Source organism: Procambarus clarkii, chromosome 38, assembly GCF_040958095.1.
Source record: "Procambarus clarkii isolate CNS0578487 chromosome 38, FALCON_Pclarkii_2.0, whole genome shotgun sequence".
Classification (NCBI taxonomy): Eukaryota; Metazoa; Arthropoda; class Malacostraca; order Decapoda; family Cambaridae; genus Procambarus; species Procambarus clarkii.
The window spans coordinates 13263807-13271798 of NC_091187.1; positions in this window are offsets into that span (position 1 = coordinate 13263807).

The window sequence follows — 7992 nt, forward strand, 5'->3', positions numbered from 1 at the left end:
CACACTGTTTTGCGTCACACTGTTTTGCGTCACAAGCAGGAGAGAGAGCGGTCACATTGGGTCTCCATCAGCCACATCCCGGCCGCCACATCTTGGGGGGTCAGCACAGAGCCACACCCAAGTAATCACACCTTGCATCTATCACCGATGCCTCTGGCTATACAAACCACCTTCACTATCTCACCCATTACAAACTTCAGATCGATGTTATGCAACTTGTCGACGGACCTCAAGTGCAACTTGAAGTCCGTCAAGTTGCCAGTGTGTGGAGGTGCAGATGATCGCCTTCGTGGCCCCCTCAACCCTTCCCTCAACTCCTCTGGGGAGCTGTGTTGGTTGAGGCGCTCCTCTCCCTCTCCCTCTCCCTCCCTCTCCCTCTCTCTCCCTCTGACGTCAAGCATCACACCGACAGGATTGATAAATCGACACCCGTCCTGAGGCTTGGGAAGGGCCGGGTGGTGTGGCGGCTCTCCTCCTTACAGCACGTCGTCTAGGCTGGAATATTTTTTTAATTTGAAATGTAAAAGAAGACGCCAATTTTTTTTATTAGCGTTTATTACAATATTTCGAATATTTGTGTATTGTTTAGTTGTTGCGTCGACTTTAAAGGCGAGGCAAGATGGCAGAGGTGGACATGTTCAGAGATGGATTTACGGCCTGCATAGAAATAACGAATCATTCAAGCTACCGACCAACTCAAAGTCCTCAAACTGGAAGGATGTCTCCAAAGGCGCATAGTAATATAAACATGGAAGTAGCTGCTGGAAGATCAGCTCTCCAAACCTACACTAACATATCAATACGTAATGGAGAAGGAGATATGGCAGGAAGTGCAAAATAAGTCTTGGGCGTTATTATCACGTTAGAGAACACACTGTATAAATATCGGAGGCTCACCATTCTTCAGTCTCCTGTCTACATATATATTTTCTCTCTCTCTCTCTCTCTCTCTCTCTCTCTCTCTCTCTCTCTCTCTCTCTCTCTCTCTCTCTCTCTCTCTCTCTCTCTCTCTCTCTCTCTCTCTGTCTCTCTCTCTCTCTCGTCTCTCTCTCTCTCTCTCTCTCTCTCTCTCTCTCTCTCTCTCTCTCTCTCTCTCTCTCTCTCTCTCTCTCTCTCTCTCTCTCTCTCTCTCTCTCTCTCTCTCTCTCTGTCTCTCTCTCTCTCTGTCTCTCTCTCTCTCTCTCTCTCTCTCTCTCTCTCTCTCTCTCTCTCTCTCTCTCTCTCTCTCTCTCTCTCTCTCTCTCTCTCTCTCTCTCTCTCTCTCTGTCTCTCTCTCTTTCTCTCTCTCTCTCTCCCTCTCTCTCCCCCCCCTCCCTCCCTCCCTCCCTTTATCGCACACACACAGCAACCAATAATTTTCAGTAATTATTCCTGCAACACTTGGGTTTAACAGTTGTACTGATCCATCAACACTTTCCTAACCTCCCATTGTTAGGTTTTAACATTGATTCTTGGAGGGTTTTGACACAAACTGTAAGTGCAAGAATTCTTGAAGTGCACACAAGAACTAGCCTAAAATATTCTTGAATTGTACTTAATTACTAGCCTAAGATATTCTTGAAATGTACACTAGTAACAGCCTAAGATATTCTTCAAGTTACATAACCAATTTTGCAATTATTCTTGAATTTACTGAAAATTCAGGTAACATCAAATGTCGATCGACTTAAACGGCAATAATTAATAGACTCCAAAATGTCTCGTTCCATCTGGCAAAGACACGTGGAAGACAGACACAGAGACACACGGAGGTGGACACATGTCATTAAAATGGGAGGTGGACACATGTCATTAAAATGGGAGGTGGACACATGTCATTAAAATGGGAGGTGGACACATGTCATTAAAATGGGAGGTGGACACATGTCATTAAAATGGGAGGTGGACACATGTCATTAAAATGGGAGGTGGACACACGTCATTAAAATGGGAGGTGGACACACGTCATTAAAATGGGAGGTGGACACACGTCATTAAAATGGGAGGTGGACACACGTCATTAAAATGGGAGGTGGACACACGTCATTAAAATGGGAGGTGGACACATGTCATTAAAATGGGAGGTGGACACATGTCATTAAAATGGGAGGTGGACACATGTCATTAAAATGGGAGGTGGACACATGTCATTAAAATGGGAGGTGGACACATGTCATTAAAATGCAGATTCAGCATTTTCTTCCCCCCTCACCCCCTCACCCCCCCTCCCCCCTTCCCCCTCCCCCCTCCCCCCTCCTCCCTCCCCCCTCCCCCCTCCCCCCTCCCCCCTCCCCCCTCCCTCCCCCCCCCTTCTACTTCCCCCCAAATAAAATATCGGGGCTTTTAATTGTATGGAAGTTACTGCATTTTTTTCATTTTGCTTCTCTCTGGTTTCTTAATAATGTGAAACCATGGAACATATTTAGAAGGAGGAAGAGAAGAGGTTCTAGATGAATCCAAGAAGTAGAAGCTGAGAGAACAACGTAAAGGAACAAAATTTACATTGCTGAGAACATCTAAGAATAGCCTGAGGGCCTCAGACGGTAACTGGAGACGCCGATGAGGCGAAGGAATGCAACGAAGATCATCTTTGCAATGATTTACTGGGAAAGGTGTTGGAGGACGAGGGTGAGGTGTTGGAGGGTCACTCACGTCTACAGTGAGGTGTTGGAGGACGAGGTTGACGTGTTGGAGGGTCACTCACGTCTACAGTGAGGTGTTGGAGGACGAGGTTGACGTGTTGGAGGGTCACTCACGTCTACAGTGAGGTGTTGGAGGGTTACTCACGTCTACAGTGAGGTGTTGGAGGGTCACTCACGTCTACAGTGAGGTGTTGGAGGGTCACTCACGCCTACAGTGAGGTGTTGGAGGGTCACTCACGCCTACACTGAGGTGTTGGAGGGACACTCACGTCTACAGTGACGTGTTGGAGGGACACTCACACCTACAGTGAGGTGTTGGAGGGTCACTCACGTCTACAGTGAGGTGTTGGAGGGTCACTCACGTCTACAGTGAGGTGTTGGAGGGACACTCACGTCTACAGTGAGGTGTTGGAGGGTCACTCACGTCTACAGTGACGTGTTGGAGGGTCACTCACGTCTACAGTGACGTGTTGGATGGACACTCACGTCTACAGTGACGTGTTGGAGGGTCACTCACGTCTACAGTGACGTGTTGGAGGGTCACTCACGTCTACAGTGACGTGTTGGAGGGTCACTCACGTCTACAGTGACGTGTTGGAGGGCCACTCACGTCTACAGTGACGTGTTGGAGGGTCACTCACGTCTACAGTGACGTGTTGGAGGGTCACTCACGTCTACAGTGACGTGTTGGAGGGTCACTCACGTCTACAGTGACGTGTTGGAGGGTCACTCACGTCTACAGAGACGTGTTGGAGGGATGCATAAATAACTGTCAACGAGGAACCAGACAAACATCAACAGAGACACGTGGCACCAGACACACATCAACAGAGACACGTGGCACCAGACAAACATCAACAGAGACACGTGGCACCAGACACACATCAACAAAGACACGTGGCACCAGACAAACATCAACAGAGACACGTGGCACCAGACACACATCAACAGAGACACGTGGCACCAGACACACATCAACAAAGACACGTGGCACCAGACAAACATCAACAGAGACACGTGGCACCAGACACACATCAACAGAGACACGTGGCACCAGACACACATGTCAACAAAGACACGTGGCACCAGACACACATCAACAAAGACACGTGGCACCAGACAAACATCAACAGAGACACGTGGCACCAGACACACATCAACAGAGACACGTGGCACCAGACACACATCAACAAAGACACGTGGCACCAGACAAACATCAACAGAGACACGTGGCACCAGACACACATCAACAGAGACACGTGGCACCAGACACACATGTCAACAAAGACACGTGGCACCAGACACACATGTCAACAAAGACACGTGGCACCAGACACACATCAACAGAGACACGTGGCACCAGACACATATCAACAAAGACACGTGGCACCAGACAAACATCAACAAAGACACGTGGCACCAGACAAACATCAACAAAGACACGTGGCACCAGACACACATCAACAGAGACACGTGGCACCAGACAAACATCAACAAAGACACGTGGCACCAGACACACATGTCAACAGAGACACGTGGCACCAGACACACATCAACAGAGACACGTGGCACCAGACACACATCAACAGAGACACGTGGCACCAGACACACATCAACAGAGACACGTGGCACCAGACACACATCAACAGAGACACGAGGACCCAGACACACATGTCAACAAAGACACGTGGCACCAGACACACATGTCAACAGAGACACGTGGCACCAGACACACATCAACAGAGACACGTGGCACCAGACACACATCAACAAAGACACGTGGCACCAGACAAACATCAACAGAGACACGTGGCACCAGACACACATCAACAGAGACACGTGGCACCAGACACACATCAACAGAGACACGTGGCACCAGACAAACATCAACAAAGACACGTGGCACCAGACACACATCAACAGAGACACGTGGCACCAGACAAACATCAACAAAGACACGAGGAACCGGACAAACATCAACAAAGACACGAGGACCCAGACACACGTGTCAACAGAGACACGAGGACCCAGACACACGTGGGCATAAAGTCAGTGACCTATAATTGTGTGGAAGTGTAACAAGACTGGGTGCCGGGGCCCAGGGGCTGATGACCGACACAAGGCAGATTTATGCCCCTTGACATAAACACCCGCCGGCATTCCTAAGCTTGACTGCTTCACATTATAGCGACTGAAGCTGTTTTGAGAGCTTGGATTATAGGGGGTGTAAATGTGTTATAGTGGGTAATGATAGAGGCTGTTCTCAAGTGTGTTTTGTTGAGGCTGCTTCCGCCCCTGTGCTCCACTAGTTGTGCTTTGCTGGGGGTTGAGCTCTAGCTCTTTGGTCCCGCCTCTCAACTCTCAGTCAACTGGTGTACAGATTCTGGAGCCGATACAGCTCCAGATACAGTCGGTTTACAGATTCTGGAGCCTAATTTTCCTTCATCAAATCTACATTTGAAAGTGTGTATGGAGTCTGCCTCCACCACATCACTGCCTAATGAACAGTTAACGACTGAAAAGGTTCTTTCTGACATCTCTGTGGCTCAACTGTGTTTCCAGTTTCCATCTATATCTCCTAGGTTTACTGATTCTTAGTCTGAACATTGCTTCTATATCGACTTTATCAATCCCCTTAGTATCTTCTACGTCGTTATCATGTCTGCTATATTCTTTCCTTCCTTCAGTGTAATGCGGTCCAATTCCCTCAGTCTTTCCTCATAGCTCAGGCCCCTTAGCTCAGGAACGAGCTAAGGGGCCTGATTAGTTTCATAACTAATTTCAATATATCCTTTTATTTGTAAGACGGGATTACTCCCAAATGATTGATTAATATAAACTAGGATAAATTACTGAATGGTGTTTATATACTTAGTATATAATCATTAAAGAGCCCTGTACATCTTAGACAAGGATCTAGGGATGGTTTGGAGTGAAGGAAGGTAGACTCCATTTTGACGAGTCTGAAGGTATACTCCATCTTGACGAGTCTGAAGGTAGACTCCATCTTGACGAGTCTGAAGGTAGACTCCATCTTGACGAGTCTGAAGGTAGACTCCATCTTGACGAGTCTGAAGGTAGACTCCATCTTGAGGAGTCTGAAGGTAGACTCCATCTTGAGGAGTCTGAAGGTAGACTCCATCTTGACGAGTCTGAAGGTAGACTCCATCTTGACGGGTCTGAAGGTAGACTCCATCTTGACGAGTCTGAAGGTAGACTCCATCTTGACGAGTCTGAAGGTAGACTCCATCTTGACGAGTCTGAAGGTAGACTCCATCTTGACGAGTCTGAAGGTAGACGCCATCTTGACGAGTCTGAAGGTAGACTCCATCTTGAGGAGTTTACAGGGAAACTCCAGTAGACGGGAAGCATAAGATCCTCCCAGACACAATACTCTGGGTGCATTCTTACCCCGTCAACCGCGAGGGAATTGACAGGATCGTCAAGAACAGGAAATAATTCACCAGTAATGGAATTTCTGGAGGTGATTGAGCGCTATTTCCTGACCCAGTTTATAAATAAATCCACGAGGGAAGGCAGGCCTGGGATTACTGGGAGATTAGCAATGGATTTACATGGAAGAGTTTAGCGTCAGGAGACCCAGGAAGCAGCCCGTAGCGGCTGTCTAACTCCCAGGTAACTATTGACTGCTAGGTGAACAGGAGCATCAGGGTGAAAGTCTGCCTATTTGTTTCCGCCTTCACCGGGGATCGCACCCGGAATCTTAGTGCTACGAATCCCGAGCGCTGTCCACTCAGCCGTCAGGCCCCTATAGGATGGTATATAGTATTCACTCACTGTCCTGGGAATGGCGCCAATAGATGGAAAAAGCGAAATTAGCTGTTAATTAATTAGTTCTTAATTAATTAATTAATTAGCAAATCTAATATAATTAGATTTGCAACTCTTAAAATCCACAAGAAGATTGAGGCCAAATAAAAGATCAGAATAAAATGAATATAGTAATTAATATTTTTGGAACTCTATTTCTGGTTCTAATACTATTTCCACCACTACTACGACCTCTACTACTACGCTACAACTACCATCTCTAGTCGTAAGCATGATTAGAGGTCGTAAACTAATCAACTACGACCTCTAATCATAAGCACGATTAGACGTCGTAGTAAACTAATCAACCACGATCTCTAATCATAAGCATGATTAGAGGTCGTAGTAAACTAATCGACTACGATCTCTAATCGTAAGCATGATTAGAGGTAAGCTAATCAACTACGACCTCTAATCATAAGCATGATTAGAGGTCGTAGTAAACTAATCAACTACGACTTCTAATCAAAATCACCAATCAGAAGCACAAACAAGTCCACGAGTGTGCTTGATGAGTGAAAGAGCACGTTGATCAAGATAACTGTTATTACACCATACAGGTTCACCACCAGCATAGTCACCAAGCTATTTCCTCCCCCCCCTCCTCCTCCCCCCTAGTTCTCGATCAACGTCTGGAGGAAATGTGTTCTATGTTCACTCTCTGTGTACTCTCACAAGCACTCAAGTGTTTGTTATGCACTTCAAGCGCTAGTGGAGTGTTTATTTCCCCTGATGGCTGACACTTAGAGTCATCTTAGAGGGGCGTGTCGACCTTACGGTAACGGCTGAACGACGTCCACTCAATCACCTCTCAGCGGGCTAATTGTTGTCCCTATGGCTCTATTTATAGAGTTTTCAGAAGAAAAATCATCCGGAATGTAAGGGAAACGTCTTGGTACTTGACCTGTCTAGGTCAGGTTGTTCTGTGTGTTGTGCTTGTTGCAACCCGTTCTCGCACTTGCTTATAGTCAATATTTGGCATCTGAATAAGTGCATATGCGACATACTAATTTATTGTGAATATTTGAGTTTACCTTGAAATGCTGAATAGAAAACACCGACCTAACCTAACCTTCTTAGTATGTTAAGATATTACAATTAGTACTGAACCTATACCTTTATTGATATTACACTTTTATAAAAATAATAAAACAAAACAAAAATATATTAATAAATTATAAAGTAACTCAGAATGTTTTCAAATTTTGTATAAAATCTCTGTTGTTTAATAAAACTGAGGAAGAGTTAGTGCCTTGGAAAAAAATATAGCTTGGAATATGTCACATATATACTTATTTATAAGCGAAATAGTCACTATAAGCAATAAATCCTATATGTGCTGTCTTGTGCGAGAGCAAGTTGGTTTCTCCAGTGTGGAATGTTTCATCTGTTGCTCTGTGTGTAGTCTTTGGCTTCACTGATGTTAACCTGGGACAGTATTCGTTATACACGTAAGTGTCCTATTACGAAACCTGTACATCATTTCCCCCAATCATAGCGCTTTTGTTTACCTTTATTAAACAGTGTATGAGCACCGAAG